The sequence below is a fragment of the Lissotriton helveticus genome, chromosome 7 (genome assembly GCF_964261635.1).
Source record: "Lissotriton helveticus chromosome 7, aLisHel1.1, whole genome shotgun sequence".
Classification (NCBI taxonomy): domain Eukaryota; kingdom Metazoa; phylum Chordata; class Amphibia; order Caudata; family Salamandridae; genus Lissotriton; species Lissotriton helveticus.
The window spans coordinates 1277878737-1277903031 of record NC_136068.1 but is presented as its reverse complement, the minus strand read 5'-3'; positions in this window follow the sequence as shown (position 1 = coordinate 1277903031).

Below are 24295 nucleotides of genomic sequence, written 5' to 3'. Positions count from 1 at the left end.
GATGTAGCTGCTGTGGTGCCCACTTTGCCCATGCTCACGCATACACTGTGATTATACCCCTATTTTGTACAATAAAGGTAGTCTATCAGGTCTCGTGGTCTGTCGTTGTCATTCCTGCTTGCGTACTACTAATGTGTATTTGTATTTGCTTCTCATCAGTGGTTTCGGTAACATGACACTCCCCCTCCCTACGTCACGTCCCTTACTGGTATTCCCCTGCAGACAGCCAATGGTTTGTGCCTTACCTGCGTCGTCGTCCATGGTGGGCCATGACTAGGACGTGGTGGATCGCGAAGAGCATCGGGAAAGCGTGTAGCGCTGGGTCCATGGTGTTGGTCAGCTTGCGGTGGGTATCTCTGCTATGTCACCTATCTTCGCAGTGGGGATTCCGCCGTGTTCAGACAGGTTGTTTTTCCGCTGCGGTTTTATGTGTATTTTCCGCCATCTTGATTTGGGGGACGGTCTTCGACGTCAGTACGTACGGCGGGGCCTCCGGATGTGTTCCGTCCGCCACGGTCTCGTGTGTAGTTCGGCGGCGGAGCGTGCTTTTCCGTCGCGGACGGAAATTTGACACGTTTTCCTATCCTGATATGGCGGACGGAGTATCCGCGGCAGGCGGACACGGAAAAGGCTTTTTCCGCCTACTCCAGGGCTGCGGTGGCTCTTCCGTCCGCCATCCTAATGAGCCCCTAAGTGTGGTGTGTGTGGTGCAAGTGATAAGGATAATAATGTGAGTGGAGGTTGGTAGTGAAGAGTTAAAAAGTACCTGGCTTTAGGTGAAATTTTTTTTTTATTCAGGACCTTGAGCTGGCACTATTAAAAGAAGTGAAGTGCGAGGTAAATTCTGTTGTGATAATGGACAGTACCTCATGTGTGCGTCGACATGTTTCGGAGACTGCGCTCCTTCTTCAGGACGGGAGCACAACTTCCCCACCTTACTCACGTATTACTAGTTTGTAACTCAAAAAATCTGGTTGGTTAACAAAAAGTGACAAATTATTTTAAGTGATAAAAAGGCTACAATGTGCCTACAGCGGTTTTGGCTCAGGATACATGCATTTGCATGACCTGAAAAAAGAAACAAAAAGATCGTCACCCAAGTTATGGGTAGTTCTACAGGTGCAGTCATCTGGAACAAACCATTTAGCACAGTTGCCCTGTAAAAGAAAGGACTCACAAGACATACGACACAGAGAACACACAAAATTGTTTAAAATAAAATACCAAGGAAATGTGGGTCATACTTAATAGATCTAGGTTGCTTGCTTCATGAGCTCATGAAAGCGTCTGGGGGTCGATTGCTACTTTGTGCAATCTGAGTGGAAAGATAAAAGTAACAGAAAACGAGTTTTAGTGACCAGTTCCAACTCACTTGGTTAGGAGGAGAAGCCTTGATTACCCTCTTATATACTCATAAACAGGGGTCGAGTTATCCACCGTCTTGCCCCACACGCTGCTCCGCTCGTATGGTTGTTTGAGCCTGCTGTGGGAGGTATTTATACCAGGTGGTCCTAATTGGTTTGGCCGGTATTCATTGGGCGGAATCGGTGTAATGCCCAAATATGGGCTATCCGCTAGGCCAATTACCGGTAGGACTAATTACGAGTCCTTATCATCCCCACCAGATCGGTTCGTTAGAGAGAGAGAGGCGCGCCGTGCCTATGCGTGCGCTGCCGCCCAGCATATCTGCTTAGCGCATGCGCTGTAACTCTAGCAGAGTGCGAGCATGCGCGTCAGGGAGACGCTACTCGACCACGCCATCGCAGGTGTATTGTTAGCTCCCCCAGTTACAGTGGGGAGTTTAACATGTAAAATTGAGCTAACAGACGCTGTGAGCCTGCTGCCCCGTGTTCTTATTTCTTCAGTAGGAGTGGATGTATATTAAAGAGTGGATGTATATTAAAGAAGGCATGGTGAAGGCATTCTAAAAGACACAGGCAACCTCGACCTTGAAAACTATTAAAATGGGCTTTTGTTCATGTCATTTACAGCTTGTTAATTGGGCTTATATTCATTAGTTGGACAATTGTGACCAAGGGACATCATCATTTAGTCCGTGAATATGCGTGCTCAGACGGAATACCCATCTTTGTTCCTTTTGGAAAAGGCCTTTTTCAGATGGCAATGATTCAATGATTGTCCATCTCAGGTCATTGACACAATGTTGTTTTTCAAGGTAGTGTGTTGCCATCTTGGTAGTGCTTTTTTTACACCGGACATTGCTTTTATGTTCATTTAGCCTCGTTTTCACTGCTCTGGTGGTCATCCCCACGTATTCCAAACCACAGGGACAAGTTATTAAGTAGACCACATTTTTGGTGTTGCAGTTCGTGAAACGTCGTTGTTCCCAAGTGGTGCCATTCCTAAATGTAAGGATCCTGCTCTTTTGTGTCAGGTGGCAGCTGCTACAATTTCCACAGGGACAATGGCCTTGAATACTGATAGGTTGTGTCCTTGTCTCAGTATTTGGTTTTGGTCTGGTTTGCTCTGCTCTACCCTAGAACTTACAAATGAGGTCAATTGTCGAGAAATGGCAGAAAGGGTGTGTGCTGACCTAGAGCGATGGAGACACTACCCACTTTCCTTGTTGAGCCATATCGCGGTCCTAAAAATGACTACCCTGCCAAAAATACTCTTCATCTTCCAGGCCCTGCCCCTCAGTCCCCTAATAAGAATAATATCAACTATGCAGGCGGCCTTTCACCGCATTGTAAGGGCGGGCAAGAGACCCGGAATGAGTAAGGAACGTTCCCAGCTCCCCGTGTCAGAGAGCGGACTAGGGATGCCTTGCCTTCTCAGACACCTCCAGGCAGCACAGCTGCGATATCTCATTGAATGGTCCAGGACAGAGTCAGAGAAACACTGGCTCTTCATGGACAGGGCCCTAGCCGGGACCTCACTAGCAAAAGTCCCATTTCTGCAACGCCAACATTGGGCGCCCAGTCTCTACATCTCCTCAGTCACTAGCTCCCTTTTCAAGGTGTGGGATGGCTGTACGCGCAAAGGGCAACTCACCACCTATCCGTCACTTCTAACACCAGTCGTTGACAATCCGGGACTTCGCACCGGGGACGCATATGGAGGGGGGCCATCTGCAAGGCGGCGGGTAATTGTTTTGACTTGGAAGGCCCTATATCTTTTGATGTCTTTAAAAAGGACTACTCCATCCCAGAAGACGAACGCTTTAGATACTATCAGATTCGACACTGGTTAATACACATTACAATGAGACATGGAGTGAAGAGGAAATTGACCCCCATGAGAAGTTGCTCCTAAGCAAACACTCCGATATACATCTCCTTTCAGAATTATATGTTCTGCGCCCCGCGCAAACAGCTGACAAAAGCCCTGCCCAATGCTGGCGGGAAACAGAAGTGGGTCGACAGTTGTCACAGAAGGAGTGGGCAGAAATCTATCACAGGACTCGTACTACGACAGCCAACATAGCAGGCAAAGAGACAGCCATGAAAATGACTTCTTATTGGTATCTCACCCCAGGACAGTTCCATTGGCTGGGTAACCCAGCCGGCAGTGACAAATGCTGGCAGCAATGCAGGGAGAGGGGCACTCTTACCCACATCCTTCTGGGATTCGGTCCTAAATGATATCGACACCCATCTATCTATGCAGCTCCCTAGGTTCCCGTTGTAATCACTGCTGGGCCTCCCCAACCCCTAAACCTTTCCCCTATTTTCCCATAGAGAAAGACAAATAGGGATAGCCTTGAGCACTGTTCATCAGACCATACTTTCAATGTGGGGAACGACCAATATACCAACACATCTGAGGTGGTTGCACAGGTTGTGGGGAGTCTTGGGGATGGAGAGACTCACCTTAACACTCACCGGCCGGAGCAATACATTTAGCACTACTTGGGGCCCCTTTTTAGGTCGAGCTGTGTTAGCAGTGCGAAGCACTGCACAGCGAAGGCATCTATTGTTAGCGACTTGCCGGGAATGTGAGACAGGGGATGTGCACGCGCAAGCCCTCGGTGATTTCAGTTCGTGGGCGCGCACGTCCAGCCCGGCGCCGTGCATATCTCCTGTCTCACATTCACAGTAAAGTCAGCGTCTCTCCATCGCGCGCACACACAGCCACACTCACGCATGCGCACACACACATACACCCCCGCACACACACACACGCACGCACACACACACGGAGACGCACAGACAGACAGACAGACACACGCACACACAGACACACGCACACATTTCCACCCCACCCCCACTATCCGGGCTCTTTCTGCGTGTCCCTCTCTCCCTCGGCAGGCAGCGGGTCAGTCTCGGCATGGGAGCCCCGCAGCGCTGATCTTCACCCGGGCCCCCTCCTGGGACCCGGGACTTCAGCTGCCGGCGCCAGGCTCCCTCTTCAGAACAAATAGCGCGCATGCAGTGAGCAGCCCCCACCCTCTCAGTCACAGCCCTGTTTCAGTTTCGCTGTGAGGACTCGATTGACTCGAGTGGCGAGCAGCTGCCTGGTTCCAAAAGGTGTAAGTATTGCTTGCTGATGGGATACACTGAAAAAAGTCTCCAGGCGCAACAAAATATTTTAAATACCGCATTATGTAATCGGGTTTCACAGTAACTTTTAGAAACAATTTCCAGCTGCCAAGTGTGCACCACAATAGAGTTGGGTTCATGTGTTCGCTGATTTAACTTCAGATTGATATCAAACTGAGCCAGATGCGTTTGTCCAGGTTATCCCACTTACGATGCCGGTATGAATGTATACGTGATGATTCACAGTACAATGAAGTTAGGCTGCATGAGTGATAATGAGTGAGGATTAGCATGCGTTTTGTGGTGCTGTATCAGATCGCCATCAAGGGCCAGGCTTTCTTCAGACAAGTCAGAAAATTGACGAAAGACAGTGAAGCATGCCTCGGACTTCTGCTGCCAGTCACCATGCCACTATCCTCTGCACACTTGGTGCACAGCTCTCCTGTTGTGCAGGTGGGCGCCTTTCCACTTGCTGCCTTCAGAGGCTTTGTCTCCTTTAACACATCTGCTGATCAGTCACCGACATTTTGAGCCTTGTCAGCCACCATGCAAAAGCAGCCATCTTGAGTGACCCGGTATGCCTGGCCTGCATGTCCAGGTTCAGTGGATTACAACCAGTCCTCTCCAGGGTTAAGATGAAGCTCATGAGTAGATATAGAGGGAAAGTAGCCTTTTTATTCAGGCCATACCCTGGGAGTGCAGGACATCTCCCAGTTACACTCCTGCCTCCATTTTGAATCACTGCTATTACAAATATTAGCATATATTCTAGGACTAGAAAAAACCTGTGCTACCACATGGAACGCAGACCACTCGGACTAACCAAATCCATCAGTTATTATGAACACATAACAGTTTTACAGTATGGCTTCAATGGCGTGCACTATTTGACACAGCAGCAATAATAACAAGCATTAGAAATGCAATCGGGCTCGGATTTATTTGAGTTTGAGCTAATGGCATTGTAAATGCCAATGTATTGTTGCTATGTGTTATGGAGTGTGTTCATAAGGTGTGTACTGCCAGTGATCTCCTTGTGAGTGTGAGAATATTGCACCGTTACTGCCTGTGATGTCCTTCTTGTAAGTGTGAGAAGCTTGCACCTCTGCTGCCTGTGGTCTCCTTGTGAGTGTAAGAAGCTTGCACTGCTGCTGCCTGTGATGTCGTTCTTGTGAGTGTGACAAGCTTGCACCGCTGCTCTTTGTGATGTCCTTCTTGTGAGTGGGAGAAGCTTGCACCTCAGCTGCCTGCGGTCTCCTTGTGAGTGTAAGAAGCTTGCACAGCTGCTGCCTGTGATGTCCTACTCACTACTCTACTCACTACTCTACTCTACTCTCTACTCTACTCTACTCACTACTCTACTCACTACTCTACTCACTACTCTACTCACTACTCTACTCACTACACACTGTAAACACTGACCGGGTCATTTTTCCCTTTACTTTTAGCCATTTTGCCAGCAAACCTCACTGCTATGCAGCATGTCTTAAAGTAAAAAACACTATGACGCAGTCAACACTGGCCATTTCATATTTGATTTTTTTATTGACTTTTAGGCACGTTGCGCAGCATGTTCTAATATAGATCTAGATGCCTCGTGTAATAGTCGTCTCTAAGACCCTAACTCAGGAGAGGGGCTTTGACATGCTATATAATGCTAGCAAGCGGGCCATCTGTAACCGCACACCACCCAAGTCTTTCAAGCGTCTGAGCTTCTGTGTGCAATTTTAGAGGTAAGACTGAGGGAGTGTACCTGGTACTTCCTGGATAGGATGTCCGTAGTTGAGCAGTACGCAGTTGAAATGTGTGCCCTCTGCCTTGTGTGAATTGAAAGTTCTTAATTATGTTCCTGTGTTAACGTGTTAATGTGAGCAGTCACATCCTGTGTAAGCGGACCTTTGAAAAAACGCAGCTTGCGTACTAAAGAGTAATTATGCGGAGAGAAATGATTTGGAACTAACGTAAAGTGCTCTTGCCTCGTGCGAAGACGAACACTACTCGCATTCCCTTCTTTCTCCGACAGCTGGTGTGAGCGGCCTCGTGCACCTGTCTGCAGTCCCAGCAGAACTAGCCAACCCCTCTGTGTCCTCACAGCCCATACTAACAAACCACTTGTACGTTTGGCATGTCGCTCGTGCTTACTGTCCCGTTTCCTGACTTCAGGAATGTAGAAGTAGCAGATGTCCGCTGTGTTGTAAATGTGCCATGGAGTCATCGTGCTCAGCTCTCGGCCTCGCACGCGCGCCACTGCCAGCATATGCTTTAAATTATCTCCGCCGTGAACGCGGCACCCTGACAGCTCCTAATTAAAATTAATGGACTGCCGTGCGCGAAAGGTACATGTTACACGCGCGCCTAATAAATGGAATGCAAGGCTGAATGGTGAACGCGCTCCCACCATCTGCATTGCATTACACGGGCACTCTGACAGCTTCTAATTAAGATTAATATTCTGCCGTGCGCATACCCGCACACAATATGCCATGAAAATGAAAAAAATGGCGGACGAAAAGTAAATATAGCCTATCACGTCAAGGCTACTAAATAGACACCACAGCGAAGACGAATCACTAGGCAGATGCCATAAAAAACTCACCTTTTTTAATGTCATTATAATTTCTTACTCGCTGGATGAGAGAGAATTTTATACAATGTACAATGTATTTAAAATGTATTTTAATGTATGTAATGTCTTGCACTGCATCTTTTATGGTCTATATGGCCGAAATAAAGAATTTTTGGATTGGATTGGATTGGATTGGAATAAGTGCTTCTGACTCTAAACGCTTCCTTTAGCCTGTACTCAATATATCTTGCAGTATTTGTGATACAAGAAGTGTAACTTCACTGAAAAAATTAGTGACTGTCTTTGTTTTTTATGAGGGATTTCAGTGCCGTGGGAGAAACCAATCGTGATGCTTAATGCTCTGGTAAATTAAAAGCGGAAATTTGAATTTGCATAATTCATGATTGCAAGAGTGTATGGCTCACCTGTGTAGGAATGTCATGTGCATTAGGCACTAACGAGGATCACCATAATCGAACTGGGCTACCATGTTAAACCTTCTCTGTTAGGTTAACTAAGAAGTTGGGGAACAGGCAGATTATCATCCCTATCTCAGTTGTGTAAATTAGGTCGTGATTGATTGCTACCCTGTAAGCCGCAACCTTCGTGGCATTACCTGATAGATCCAGAATAAACAGTAATGCTTTACAATTGCCCTTCTATTATTTGATTTCCTTCAGTGCTGCATACAGTCCCATGTGGGAATCATGCCCACGCTTCACAGTACTACTCACAATTATTTATGCTTAGATAGGGTTCACAGGTGTGATGGGCACAGTTGTAAATGTAAATGTAGTTGAGCTTATATAGCGCACAGCTACCCGCAGTGGGTTTCCCAGCGCTTGCTTAGGGAACCCTTCCTGGTATTCCCCTGTGAGATAGCAGGGTATCCACAAGGTGAAAGTCAGGCATCCCGCCGCGAGGGGCCGTTGTGGAGATTAAGCAAGCTATTGCCCAGAGTCGCAGAGTGTGAACCCGTGAGTCGAGGAGGCACCGGGGCGAGAATTATCGAGTCCGTGGAATTTTTTTAGCCCAAGACCCGCCGAGGCGGGGAATTGAACCCTGGTCCAGGACCGATCTCAGCTTCCGGGTCTGCTGCCTCTAACCCCTGAGCCACACTTCCCAGTGCAACTGAGCTGCTTCCAAAAGTTTAGGATTGAGGAAGGTGATGGGTCTATGGTGCAACTTTATTTAGGTGCTATGGTTGGAGCTACAGGTGCATTTGAGGGAGAATATAGAAATTAAAGGAGGGTGCAGATTATTGGATAAAGCAGACATTTCTTAGCGCAGAGGAAAGGGATTCGGACTGTACATTTGACTTGGTGGATTGATAAGCTGTGTCGGATGTTTCCTTATTGTTGGTCTGAAGGATTGTATGCCTGATGGGAAAAGTGAGTTTTTGACGTTTCCTGAATAAAAAGAATGAGTTATTCTTATTTATTATTTAATTCCACCATTACGACAGCTCTACACACTGCCGTTTTACAATCACCCCATATCATGGCCCTAACTTACAGACCTCGAAAAGATGAGGGTCTGTAATGTGGCGCCACAGCATCACTCGACGCCACCACAATATCAATCTGTGCATCCATTCAACAACAACTGGTTCAAATATGTTCTCTCAAAGTTTCAAGCTTTATTACACATGTCACAAAAAGATGTTAATATTTCACTTCTGTTCTTCGATTTTCGTCACAATAAAATACACTGAACATAATCTTCACAAAAGTTATTTACCAAAGTTTAAGCTATTGTCAATATAAACTACAATAACTTTCATTAAAGAATTCATTATTTAAAAAAATTAAAAGCCATTGTTATTTGTAATATCAATACATCTAAGTCACATAAATACAACACATATTGCATTACAAATGCTATAGGTGTCACATTTGCGAAAGTTATAACCATTGGCATTGTAAATGACAAAGCTATTAATTTCGCTATTTTCACAACCAACACATAAATAACAAATTTGTCATTTACAATATCAATAGCTCAAACTTTCCTAATGCGAGACCTATTGCATTGCAAATGCTTGTTAGCTTTACTCTCCCAAGAGTTTTGAGGGCTGACATGCCCCCGATATCTACGGATATTGAGACTCACAGATACAACACAGGCTGGACAGGATGATGGCACACAAGAAAACACACTTGTGCAATCAGGACATAGCTAAGTGATAAGTGAATGGTACAGTTGGGTGGGGGGAAGTTGTGGGGAGGGTTATATGTTGTTCATTGTTATTGAACTAAGTCATGCCTGTGATGTTGCTCTCGGTTTTCCTTTTGTGATTACTGAAATGTACAATGTTATGCTATGAAGGTGTGAAATAACAATAAAATAGATTTAAACCATAAAAAGTTGACATTTGTCGCAAGCCCTGTATGACCCACTGACTGAGGTTTCTCGTGTGAGAGGAAATGTTAATATTTCCAAGATTCTCCAAAGATTTCTGGCACCTTTTGAATGTGCAACCATAGGAAAACACTGGCCACAGCCGGCTTAAGGAGAGACGCTTTAAGGCATGGGCAAAGCGGGAAATGGCCCAGGGTCTGTATTTTCCAAGCCCCATTACACTCCAGAAAAAAAGCGCTTTTTCTATCTATATCGAATCAATTTCCTTATCTCAGCCTCTTCTGTTTTGTCTACCTGCCTTAACCTCAGATTATATCTCTTTCTACCCAGTGTCATCTTAAGGCTTTTGGGACCCCAGCATAGATATATTTTAGTTGTTTCAGTTTGCCCTGTTCCTTAAAGTTTAACATATAATTCAATATTGATTGGCATCTAGCAGGCTTGAATGGGCAGAAAATATGTAATAAAATTAAAACTTCTCCTAACATGGACGCCAAAATCTGTCTTGCCTTGGGCTCCAAAGATCCTTAAGATGACAGGCAGCGTGAAACGGCAATTGTTTTTATGCGCTATACACTGTTTCAAGTCATGTGAGGCCTCCTAGGTGCTAAAACCTTCTGATTTTCTTTCTAAATCACAATGGTAAATGTCATACTTTGTTGATCTGCAAACAATCCAGTTGCACTCCAACTGTACTCTAGGCTCTCAGGACAATAGTTATAAACAGTTCTACTTACCAAGGATACTGTCCTGTAACCCACAGTCGCTGGAAGTAGGGATCTAGGGGTGCTGCAGCAAACTGAAAATACCCATGTTGGAGTTCAGAAGGAGAATGAGCAATAAATATACCTTTACATCTGTTATGCTGTCACATTTGCCGTGCATTCAGAGACAGCGGTCAATTGTCAGTCTATGTCCTTCTGACACATTTCTGATCATACTTATACCATGGAGATTGGTGCTTACTTTCTCTGACTGCAAAGTTAGAGGATTTTATAAAGTGATGTATGTGACATTCTTGCTATAGTACAGAGAGTGTGAAAGGAAAGGCTGTAAAATGTAATTTTTTCTAACACACAATAGCATTTAAATACCTGTAAATGAACTGTACAAATATTTCAGAATATATCAGGAGTTAGGAAAGCACATTTGGTAATTCTGAAGTGTGATGAAAACAAATATTTTAATAGGATCAAACCAAATCAAGACACTGTACTTGGGATTGTGCAATAGATAAATATACACTGAAACTCGATTTCCACACATTGTTTGTGCACTACATTGTTACATCAGAATTATGTGCATCTGTGCAAAATTAGTGCCCATTTCAATGAAAGCATGCTGTTTGTAACTGACAGACCATTCTTTAGTAATATATATGTGACAGTGTGCTCCAAAATACACCTCCAGGTACATGCTGCATACAGCCTTACCAGTCTCCTACTGAATATATTTGCTACACTTGTTCTTTGTGTGATGCTTGGATTTTTCACAGTCTCTGACTTCAGTGATGTAATATTGTTGGCAGCAACCCCACTCAAATTGCTCTATCCTCTAAGTCAGTGTTTCCCAAACTATGGGTAGTGGCCCACTGTGGGTCAGAAGCCGATTTTTGGTTGGTCGCGAAAGTTAAAGCAATAAATAAAGATGCCTTTAAATTCTGTATTTATCTTGCCACATTTGCAGTGCTTCAAAGGTCAAATGTCAGGCTATGTCATCTGGCAAACTGCTACTTATATTTGTAACATGGGAATTGTTTACAAACACCTCTTGTTTGCAGTCAGAGAAAGAAAAATAAAGTGAATTATGCGACACTTGCTGGGTTGCAGGGCGTGTGAAAGGAAAGGCTGTACTTTTTAGAAGATACAACAAAATATAAATATCCGTAAATGAACTATATACATGCAGCAGTTAGGAAAGCAAAAACGAAGCACATTTTTTGTAATTCTGAAGTGTGCTGGAAGAAACAATTTTATTAGGATGAAAACAAATCCAGACACTTTACTTGGTGATGCATGAATCATATATTTTTTCTTTTTTTGATTTATTTTATTTAAAAGAGTTTTATATAGCGCTGGCTAGACCCGAAGGTATTAGAGCGCTTTACAAGAGAATCAACAATATAACAGAACAAGTTCAACAAATTACACAATACATAAAAAAAATAAGCAATACAATTAGGAGGGGAGAGAAAGGACAGAGAGAAGTAGTGGAGGGGGCAGGGGAAGTGAGAAAGGGAGGATAAGGGAAGAGACAATAAGGAGAGACAAAAAGAACTCTGTCTAAAGACCGACTGGGTAGGTGACGACCAAGGAGGGAATCCACGGCCCATCTCCTCTATAGCTAAACCAGGTAGCTCCATCGGGCATTAGACAAAATAGTTCAATCTCAATACATTGAGAGGGGAGAGAAGGAGAGACATAAAATAGAGGGAGGATGTGGGAGGAGAGGACAGGAGAGACGTAAGGAAGTGGAACAATGTGGTTCAACAATATAGCAAAAAAAGATAAACAATTACACATTACATCAAACAATCAGCAATACATTGGGAGAGGAGAGAAAGGAGAGAGAAAAGTAGTGGGGGGTAGGGGAGGTGGGAAAGTGATGATAAGGGAAGAGACAATAAGGAGAGATGTAAAGAAGTCTGTCTAGAGACCGACTGGGTAGGTGACAACCAAGGAGGGAATCCACGGCCCATCTCCCCTATAGCTAAACCAGGTAGCTCCATCGGGCATCAGACAAAATAGTTAAGTCTCAATACATTGAGAGAGGAGAGACATAAAATAGAGGGAGGATGCGGGAGGAGAGGACAGGAGAGACGAAAGGAAGTGGAACAATGTGGTTCAACAATATAATAAAAAAAGATCAACAATTACACATTACATCAAGCAATCAGCAATCCATGGGCGAGGAGAGAAAGGAGAGAGAAAAGTAGTGGGGGTAGGGGAGGTGAGAAAGTGATGATAAGGGAAGAGACAATAAGGAGAGATGAAAAGAAGACTGTCTAGAGACCGACTGGGTAGGTGACGACCAAGGAGGGAATCCACGGCCCATCTCCCCAATAGCTAAACCAGGTAGCTCCATTGGGCATCAGACAAAATAGTTCGGTCTCAAGTGTCGAGGGAAGAGGTTCACTCAGAAACAGGGTGGGGACAAGGGGCAGGGGCAGATGAGGGCAGAGGACAGAAGCTTGAAAGAGTAGGAGCAGAGAGGGGAAAGGGTTAGGGGAAGAGAGAGGGGGAAGATAAGGTCAGTAGAGACGCAGGAGCGTTTGACCGAACTCCGGCTAGGTAGGTGATAGTCAAAGGAGGGAGCGCAAAGTTAATCTCCCCTATGGTTCGCGAGGTAGCTCCACTGGGCATCATACAAAGGAAGCTTTAGAGTTGAGGCCACAGAGTTGAGACAACAGAGTTTAGTGACGCAGGCTCCAGTCACCGCCCATTGGAAGACTTTTTCTTTGGTGGCATAAGGTGGACCCTCCAGGAAGGTGATGACGTCCAAGAAGGTGGGGTGTCTGTGTCAGTTTCCACAGGGGTAGTAGCTTGAGGTGGCGATTAGTAGAGACACCAGCACCAGTCCCCCCGCCTCTCAGCAGCTCCCAGGTAGTGCAGAACACAGGGAGTGCAGGGGCGCCCTCCCCGGCGTGAAAAAGGTCAGAAGAGCAAGTGAGGCAAGGCTTGCCGTGGAGAGCAAACGTCGCCCTGTGAGGAGTATCGTGGAGCAGTACTGGATACAGGGCTGACGGCCCTTGCTGTGTGCAGGTCACAAAAGGCCCAATGACCAAGCAGCTGAGTCATGGGGCCACACATTATCATGTGCGTGCAATATAGTTTTAGCAATAAAACTGTATGTGAAATGTAGTGGCCATTTCAATGGAAAATGTGTTATTTGTAAAAGACGTTGGGCTACCGAACGATGCTTTAGTTACATTAAAACTTGCCCCCCGCCTGCCCATTAAAGTTAGGTGGGTCGCGAAAGTTTGTGGTTCTTAAAAGTTTAGGAAACACTACTATAAGTGGCTCTTAGTAGGAAAAGAACAATGGGAAGCTGAGCTTTTATGCGGAACAAGTATTGCAGCCTGTTCCCTACGCCCCGCGAAATCTCACATCCAAGGATGTTCGGGCTACACTGGCAGTGCTCGGATTTACGGAATCAGGAGTTGAATTAATGAACTGATTTTTGGCCACTCACCTGACCAACCTTGGTCATTGCCGGCTTGGAATGATTGCTCCTTCTGGTGCTCGGCGAGCAGTTAGGATTTAATGGTGTTCCTCTGGAGCAGCTTCTGTGCGGAGCCAGATCAGGTTCATTAAAACTCTTAGCGCTAATGCTCAGTGATGTAAGACAGAATTCACCTACCTGTACACAGGCTGACCAAGAAAATAGTAATACAGGGACGGGAGAAGAAGCCTCAGGAAGCTCTCGAACGTTTTTAAGAAATATTTGCGATGTATTTACAACGTACAGTCGCTGGAGGGCGCTCGTGCACTATAAATGCACAGCTGTGCCCTTCAGAGACTTCTCGCGTTTACTCAAGGTCTTACAACTTCGGTTCGATGGGAGGCTGTGAAACTACTTAAACCTGTTGTGCAAGAGCTTCTCATTTTCTAGTTCTTTACACTGCGGTCTGGACGAAGCGACCATCCGCAGCACGTGAAGTCTCAGGAACCGAGATAAATACAAGGATGGTGAAACGAAAAAACACGTGCTGCAGGTTAATGGGAGATTGAAGAAGTCCAAGTCCAACTGAAGACAGTCGATGGGCCCGTGACATGGAGATTAAGGAGGGGACACCCAGGACTTCAGAAGAGAACATGAGTTTGAAGCCCCAAAGAGCCATTCATCCTTCCGAGAAAGATACATTACGTAGTGGCAAAGTTGCAGGGGCTTTAAGTGTGGTGAAAAAACTGGGTCGTCTCTATAAGGGGCGGGGTCGATGTATTTAAGGGCGTGGCCTACAACACTCAAGCTAACAAGCATTTGCAATGCAATAGGTCTCGCATTATGAAAGTTTGAGCTATTGGTCTTGTAAATGAATTTTTTTTTTATTTATGTGTTGATTTTGAAAATAGCTAAATTAATAGCTTTGTCATTTTCAATGCCAATAGTTATAACTTTCGCACATGTGACGACTATAGCATTTGTAATGCAACATGTTTTGTATTTACGTGACTTAGATGTATTGATATTACAAATAGCAACGGCTTTTAATTTTTTAAAATAATTAATACTTAAATAAAAGTGATTGTAATTTATATTGGCAATAGCTTAAACTTTTGTAAATAACGTTTGTGAAGATTATGTTCAGTGTATTTTATTGTGATGAAAATCCAAGAACAGAAGTGAAATAACATCTTTTTGTGACATTTGTAATAAAGCTTGAAACATTGAGAGAACATAATTGAACCAGTTGTTGTTGAATGGTTGCACAGATTGATGCTGTGGTGGTGGTGCTGCTGAGTTTTCTCTGAATCTGCACTCTGAATCTGCACTCACAATCTGCACCCACAATCTGCACCCACAATCTGCACCCACAATCTGCACTCACAATCTGCACTCACAATCTGCACCCACAATCTGCACTCACAATCTGCACTCTGAATCCAATCTGCACCCACAATCTGCACTCTGAATCTGCACTCTGAATCTGCACTCTGAATCTGCACCCACAATCTGCACCCACAATCTGCACCCACAATCTGCACCCACAATCTGCACTCTGAATCTGCACTCTGGATCTGCACTCTGAATCTGCACCCACAATCTGCACCCACAATCTGCACCCACAATCTGCACCCACAATCTGCACCCTGAATCTGCACCCACAATCTGCACCCACAATCTGCACCCACAATCTGCACCCTGAATCTGCACCCTGAATCTGCACCCTGAATCTGCACCCACAATCTGCACCCACAATCTGCACCCACAATCTGCACCCACAATCTGCACTCTGAATCTGCACTCTGAATCTGCACTCTGAATCTGCACCCACAATCTGCACCCACAATCTGCACCCACAATCTGCACCCACAATCTGCACTCTGAATCTGCACTCTGAATCTGCACCCACAATCTGCACCCACAATCTGCACTCACAATCTGCACTCACAATCTGCACTCACAATCTGCACTCACAATCTGCACTCTGAATCCAATCTGCACCCACAATCTGCACTCTGAATCTGCACTCTGAATCTGCACCCACAATCTGCACCCACAATCTGCACTCACAATCTGCACCCACAATCTGCACCCACAATCTGCACCCACAATCCGCACCCACAATCCGCACTCTGAATCTGCACCCACAATATGCACCCACAATCTACACCCACAATCTGCACTCACAATCTGCACTCTGAATCCAATCTGCACCCACAATCTGCACTCTGAATCCAATCTGCACCCACAATCTGCACCCACAATCTGCACCCACAATCTGCACTCTGAATCTGCACTCTGAATCTGCACCCACAATCTGCACCCACAATCTGCACCCACAATCTGCACCCACAATCTGCACTCTGAATCTGCACTCTGAATCTGCACCCACAGTCTGCACCCACAATCTGCACCCACAATCTGCACCCACAATCTGCACTCTGAATCTGCACTCTGAATCTGCACCCACAATCTGCACCCACAATCTGCACCCACAATCTGCACCCACAATCTGCACTCTGAATCTGCACTCTGAATCTGCACCCACAATCTGCACCCACAATCTGCACCCACAATCTGCACCCACAATCTGCACACTGAATCTGCACTCTACATATGGTATGTTATGCTTACATACGTTCCATATATTATCCATGTATATGCCACATTTAGTTAAGAATATATGTTCTGTTTAGTTACATTACTTTGTTTGTATACCCTTTTATGCTGCTCTAAAGTTATTTCAATGGGTGAAATGTGGAGCCTGGGTAGCAGGAAGGAGAAGAAAACAATACAACTTAACAATACTAAATATATTGTAAAAAACACAAAACGCTCGATTTCAAAGTGCTGTTGTTTCAGCTGCTGTATTGTAATTGTTGTTGATAGTTTAAGAATCTTCTAATAAACGACTAACGACCAAGTAAAACGGTTAAAAGGAAATGTAAAGAAAAAGAAAAGAAAGGGGAAACAAGGCAGTGCTGGGAGGGGGGCTGCGCACCAACTGAAGTGCTCTGGTTGCACGGCCTGTGGCCGGCCGTGTGAAGTGATAAGCCTTTGAAGTATGTCACGGCGCCTGAGGGGAGAGCAGAGTTCTGACGGCAAAGTTAGGGGAGGAGAAGTAAAGGCTGTGTTTGCGAGGGGAGGTGCTGGTGTGGGAGGAGTGCTGCTACGGCCTGGGGGAAGCTGGCTATGCAAGTTTATGGCCCAAAAGCGCGTGCCTGTGGCCACGTGAACTTCATGAAAACGCCAGCAAAAAGCTGGTGGTTTCATGAGGATTTTGAGCACTTGAATTCTCGATCCCTCAATGGGCTTGCGCGCATTGTAGGTCACAAGACCTAAAAATGTGTGCATAGCAGAAGCGCAACTAGAGCCAAATTTCGGGTGGGCTACAAAAAATGCGACCAACCATTGTAAAATGGCTCTTGTTGAACCACATAATTCTCTGTACATTTTTCCACCTTGTCATGTTGCGCCCTCTTCGCTGATCTCACATTGTCACTTACGTCGCCACTTTTATGTGTCAAAAGCACATTTGTGCACCAAGTCCAATTCGGGCAGCCTTTGCATTTTCTGCCTACAGTGCTGCTGCAACTGTATTTTTTATTTATTTTTTGTCTTTCAATTATATGATGCCATGTGCACTTTACAAAACAAATCACGAGTCTCCCTCTCTTGCTTCGTAATGTATTGTACATACATTTTTAATTGACTCCCTTAATGATACCAGTTGAGATATTGTTGTATCCTTTTGTTTACCTACCCAGATCTTAACCTGGTTTATGGGTTAGACTCCTGTGGTTTTTACAATACTGTGTCAGGCTGCAGGCGTTTCCTTCCTTTGCAGCAGTGAGCCCTGTGGGGCAGGTATCTCTCCCCTGGGTGTGAGAGGGGCCCAAGGTGCAGTAAGTGCCGTACTGCTGGCACTCCCCTCTTCTCACTGTTGTGCCATGCTTCTTCTGGTGTCCTATAAATAGGGGGCCCAACTGCAGCAGCTGCTCGGCGTGGTGATTTCTAGGCACTTGAGGGCGATGGCACTTCTACATACAAGCCCCGTGGCACGAGTCCGCCTGCAGTGGACGCACACTTGCAGCCTGCGTGGTAGTTTCACGAGACCACCCTCATTTCCAGTGTTGCGTCATGGCTCTGCTCCGGAGTCCGACGCTAAGTTGGTGGTGCCTTAATTAACGCTCGACCACTCAGCATTATTAAAATGATAAGCGGACACAGGAGGGCGGGTCTCGCAGCCGTCGCTGTACTTGAACAACCACATCTGGCCTGCTGCCTTTTATTTGCTAAGGTCACATGAGGCAGTGCGGACCACCGTCCGTACAGCAGAATGGGGCTTTGCGGGGGGTGGCCGACCGGAGGGAGGCTCGCCCCCCCGGGGATTTTGGGGCTCCGGGAGGTAGGGGAGGGGGAACAATAAAAAGAGGACACAGGAAGGGATATTGGGCTGGTTGGGCTTGGCGGCGGTTTTTGGGCTTCTTTTGGGCTGGGAGGGTATTTAAACGGCCATTTTGGGTCACTGGTCACCATTTGATGGGACAGTGACCCAGCAGCCGGGGAGGTGTAGGGGTTTTTTGTCCCACCCTCCCTCCCTGTTTTATGGTAGCTAGGGTTGGGGGGGGATAGCTCAAGGGTTTCTGTTGGTTGCAGGTGCTTTCTGTGGTAGGGATGACGAGTGTGTCGCTAGGAGCAGGTGCTGGGGTGGTTTTCTTGGGGTTGGCGCTTTCCCTAGTTATAATGGGGGGGGTAGGATAGGAGGAAGGAGCTTTACTGGTTGGAAGGGAGGGAGTGTACATAGGGCAGAGGTTAAAAAACATTGAGCCAGGCGTTTGTGTAAATGATAAAGAGGTTTATGAGGTTGTTGGGGAAATGTTTAGGGGTGGGGGTGGGGGGATTTGCAGATATGTGTATATTTAGTTAGGCCTAGTTTTGTGCGGCAAAGGCCAAGGTTGGGGTATGTTCGGGATGCACCTGTTTCCAATAAAAGCGGCCTTTAACACACCATATACCTGTGTCCGGTCGGTTCTTCCCCTCCCCGTCTCCCGATGGGCCCCAAAGGAGGGGGCTAGCATGCCAAGTCATCTTCCCCTGACAGGAAACCTGAATGATCATACAATCCCCCCCCTGTTGCGTCACAGGGGTGACATTACCATAGGGACCTGTTACAGCACCTGGTTTTTAGAACTGCCGTCTGCCAGTGCTTATCACCGGCAGGACCCGCACCACTTAAAGCCCTGGCTAATAGTATCTGTTACTTACAGTGTATAAAATCACTTCTATGTTAAGACTGTCCTGCAGAGAACTGAGAACCGAAACCAAACGTGTTCTTGACTCCTTCCCGACAGCCCCTAAGCACATCCTCCACGCGGAGGCACATCTCGTGGGAGGGCTGAAGAGAGACAACGCCTCTCCCCTGGCTGCCCCCTCCATGCCTGCATCATTCTCAGGGCCTGGCTCGCCATCGCCAGATACAAAGCAGTGTAGACCCACCGGGCTGAAAAAACATAGCATCTTAGGACCCGGGGCGTTACAGTACAAGACGTTATGAAACCATGAGGCTAAAAATGAAGTGAAAACGTAGATCCCACCTGAGCTCCTAGAACCGGAGCTCAGGAGCTCAGAGGCTCTTCTCCCTACCTGGGCTGCAGGCTTGCAGCTCCAATGCTGAGAAAAGCTAAAGATACAGGTATTAGAGCAGCATTTGACCCATCACTGCTGAGGCGCTCACTGCCTTCTAAGGTCACCACAGCTTTTCCTTCAAGCCGGCTTCCATGCCCAATATCCAGTGATCTTTGTAAACCCTCATTTACATGGTGTTCATTTCGTTCAAATTATTTGATAATGTTACATAATTAAGCACATAAATGATGACAACAACAAAGTATATCTGGGGCATTACTCAGTCCAAATGGCATCCGTTTTACTCAACGTGATTTTTTTTCTTTTCTTGAAGGCACTTTTCCACATGGTCTGGGACTACCGGCCACCCCCGCCTTAATACACAGACTGCATTACTTAATTCAACCAGTCAACACATGAGTCTTTGGAAGGCAGGGGATCAGGGACCCCCTGGCCGTATTTATTAAAATATGAAAACAAAATTAAAAATTTTAATAAAATAAACATTTAGACAATTATTAAATTGTGGTAAATAAATAAATAATACCCTATTTTTGACTAGGCATATATCATAACAGATAGCTCAATAAATAAGAGTCAAGATTCGAGGTAGTAGGAGTTTCTGCAGGTTTATTACAGCATAAGGACAGGATCAGGACAACCTGCATAGGATGACCCAGCAGCTGCTGGGGCCGGGTCTGGGATGAGCGCGCTAACTTTTAATAACAATACACAGGCATATATACATAGCGCGAACACATAGCATTACATTGCAGTGGGCGTAGCAGTGGGTGGAGCAGGAGGCGTGACGCGTAGCAGTCGCGAAAGATAACAGTAAAAGTAGGTGTAACTGGGCGTATACATAGACATGTGGTGCAAACGTAACAGAATATGTCATGAATGGGGCGGAAACATAGGAGGGGGCTACCTAAGGAGCCGGGACCTCTAACCTGGTGGTGCACGCAAACTGGCAATGACGTATTACTAGGAGAAGCTGGGGGCTATGAACTCTGTGCTAGGAGCAGAGACTAAAGTCTGGAGGGTCGGAGCGACTTGCACCTAAACCCTATCTGGTATCTGATGTTTAGGGAACATGTTGATATAAACTAGAAGTCATGAGGGGAAAGGCTAACTTGATTCTAAGACTGGACCATGCATTATTCTACATGTAGTGTGTGATGAAGAATACTAAATGACCATTAAATACAGTATTTCTCTAACGTGGAGCCGCATAGGCTAGACAATGACGGGAACTATTGATGCAGTTCAGTAGCTTAGGAATGCAGAGAAGGAGGACTGAACTGATAACTGGAACTATAACATACTTTTGGCAGATTCAGAGGCAGAGCCAGGCTGCACCGGGCACTGCGAGGCAGGAAGTAAGTGAAAGGTCGAGGATACAGGTGGGGGCTGTATCGCTCCTTAGCGAGGCTTTCAGGAGACAGGAGCTGAATCTGATGTCCGGGCCCTTTTGAGGCCTGGAAACGGGAACTTTATAATGGAATAACGTGCACACTGAGAAACGTGGCAACGTAACTTTACATAGGCCTGATATTCGTAGTATTCACGAGGACTGGAAACTAGCATACTAAAGGTGGACACAACTGTAATTGCGTCATTAATCGGACATGGGGAATAACATATGCATATTGGTCATGCACACATAACATATGATGGATGACACGTAGGGACACAGAACATGGCAAAATTTACTTTTCCACATTCCCTCCTTGTCACTACGTTTCCATCAGGAAACATCAATATTCATGATACCATCTATCATTTCATACAGTACCATTTGCTCGTCTCGAATTATCTTGGAACGGGACTTAGAACGGGGCTTAGGACTAGGAATACAAGAGGTAGCACACATGCTGCAAATCGCAGGGCCACATTGTATACAGAGGCAGCAGCTAAATATGATCGCTACTGCAATACTTAGAAAGGACAGGAATTTCCATCCCCATGCGGAAATTATATTCCAGAACCAACCGGACCATGTCCAGGTGCCTGGATCTTGATGTAACAGATGGGCAATTTTATGGAGTCTGGTTATAGCTGAATAAACAGACGGCGCGTTATTTGGAATGAAAATGCAACAACTAGATCCGAGGACTCTACAGGCCCCGCCCCTATCGGCCAGTATGACGTCAAGGACGAGACGATTCTGTAAAACGACAATTCTCATAAAGGATTGCTCTTCAGTTAAGTTACCTAGAGCGGAGGCAGTCTCATCTACTACTGCTTCAAGGGTTCTTGTTAACCTACGAATTAGCTTACTATTTACAACTGTGCCTAAATAAGGGAAAACACCTTTATCTATATCAATGAATTGCTCTGCGGCAGTTTCAGTATAATCGACAATCGGGAGATTTCTCTTATGTCTAGTATGTACTAGGAAGGAATTCCTATGGTAGTCAGGTGGGGCTAGAAAAACAGGCGGCAGTAGGAAGGCAATGTAACAGGTTCCCTCCCAATCGAGGGGCAGACGAACATATGCAGTTTGACCACAAACAAAATAAGAATGACGTGAGGCTTTAAAAATAGATTTCCCACTGTCACTATACTGAATAACAGTAGTACATTCACTATGGCCTACGTGTACAGAACCATAATTACGGACACATAATTCGCCTTTGACTGGTAGTACTGAAATAGCAGGTGAGTCTGGAGTAGTATCAGACTGGACATTCAGGACCATGAAATTCGACGAATAATTACCTAAATTATACACTTCATTTTCTAGATCTAACCCGGTTCTGTGGGGGAGACCTTGCTTGTCTGGGAAACATGTACTGTTAAGAAAAGACATATCTGTTGCGGATGACGTTAACGTGGACCATGCTCCACATGAACCATTATGTGAAAAAGGATAAGGAAAAAGTGGCAGAACTCCCTTCGGTGTCTGAAAAGGGGGGAGTCGACCACACACCCAACAATTAGTGGCATTGCTGGTCTGGTGTGAATAATGTAACATACTGATAAATGAATTATTACGCATAGCGAGGCGGTAAGCATATTCGTGAGGAGGCAGATCACTAAACGTGTGCTCTACTGTAACATTAGAATGCTTATTTACATGAGGAACTGGAAAATACAGGAAAAATGCATAACTGGTGCAGGAAATCATTAGGCTGATGAATAATATGAAACTTAGAAAAACGATACATTGAATTGAGTTTTTACTGACTCTCTCACTATGGGGGTCTATTTTATACATGTCAGAAACAGTCTAACCGTTTCACCTAGGGGAGGACTTATACAATCAAACTGACTGACTTACTAGACCGTAGTTTTTGCTTATACTCCTGTTGCGGAGTTTTCTCTAACAGGGAAGGGGTTGTAACAATGTCTTTTGCGGGACAGTCCTTTAAAACAATGTCTTGGCAGTCTTTAAAATCCTGGGACTCCTTGGAAATGTTTTTAGAAACAGGTTTCAATCCATTGAAAAGTTTTACATGAGAAAGGTGGACCCACCCCTTCCTGCCTTCCAGCTTGACGGCAGTACGGGTGGTCAAGAGGACCTGACGTGGCTCCTTCCAACGAGGTTCCAGCGGACTTGATCTGTCAAAATTCCGGACCATCACAAGGGAACCTGGAACGATTTCATGCGGTGCCACCTCGGTATTGTCTGGAAATGCGGCGGCAACCTGTGAACGACATGAGTTGAGGGCAGACATCAAGGAAGCTAGGTAATCTGTCAACATATTACATGAAACATCGGTAATACTTCGGGGTCTAGGAGTACCCCACATGTTAGGGGGGCGGCCGAATACGACCTCATACGGGGACAGACCTGATCTGGAATGTGCGACCATGCGCATATAAAATAAAGCGACTGGCAGAGCTACTAGCCAGTCCACACCTTTTTCTTTACAAACTTTGGCGATTCGAATTTTCAGGGTCTGATTATGTCTCTCGACTAGACCGGCTGCTTCAGGATGGCGTACACAATGGAACTTCCACTGGTACCCTAACAACAGGGAAACATGCTTCATTAACTCTGAGGAGAATGGCTGACCGTTATCAGAATATACGACTCTAGGGAGTCCATATCTAGGGAAGAATTCACGAACCAACTGCTTGGCAGTGGTCGCGGCTGTGTAATCTGGGACTGGATATGCTTCTGTCCACCTGGACAAAGCGCATACTACTACAAGGACATACTTGAAACCTCGACATCGCTCCATTTGAATATAATCCATCTGGAGGACCTCAAAAGGGTGGTCAGGAGGCTGGAAACCACCTTGTCCCACCGGGACACTTTTACCTGGATTAAACTGACAACATATCATACAGGTACGGACTTTCTGCTTGGCTGCAGCTCGTAAATGCTTGTTGAACCAAATGTTCTGGATACTGTCTAACATAGCTTTTTCTCCTAAATGTGCTGGACTATGTGCGGTATTGATAATGACTTGAACCATAGAGTCGGGGAGAAACCATGTGGCTCTACCCTTCGTTAACCATCCTTGATCTGTCTGGACCCCTCCTTGTTCGGACCATTTCTTGATTTCATCGGGAGTAGCATGTAACTGGATATCTATGACATCTTGTGTAGGGTCCTTAACTGTCATGCATGTAGTCGGATCTGGAGTATGTGTCTGATTAACTGGAATGTCTAGAGTCTGTGCTGTAAGCTTGGCTGTGCGATCTGCTAGATCATTACCTTGGGAAATAATGTCAGTAACTTTCGTATGTGCTTTGCATTTCATGATAGCGATAGATGTCGGTAAATGTATGGCATCTAACAAAGCTTGGATAAGGAGACCATGCTGAATCTTGGTTCCATGAGAAGTCATGAAACCTCTCTCCTGCCAGAGCACTCCGAAGTCGTGTACAACTCCGAATGCGTAACGTGAATCTGTATAAACATTAACTTTCAGGTTCTTGGCGTGTATACAGGCTTGTGTCAGAGCGACTAGCTCTGCTGCTTGAGCGGACAGGGTATCAATACGGTGTGTTTCAATAACTTCGGTGTCAGTAGTCACTGCATACGCGGCGACTAGTTCTCCTGTACTAGTTCTCATACATGAACCATCCACATAAAGTGTCAGGTCAGGATCTGGTAACG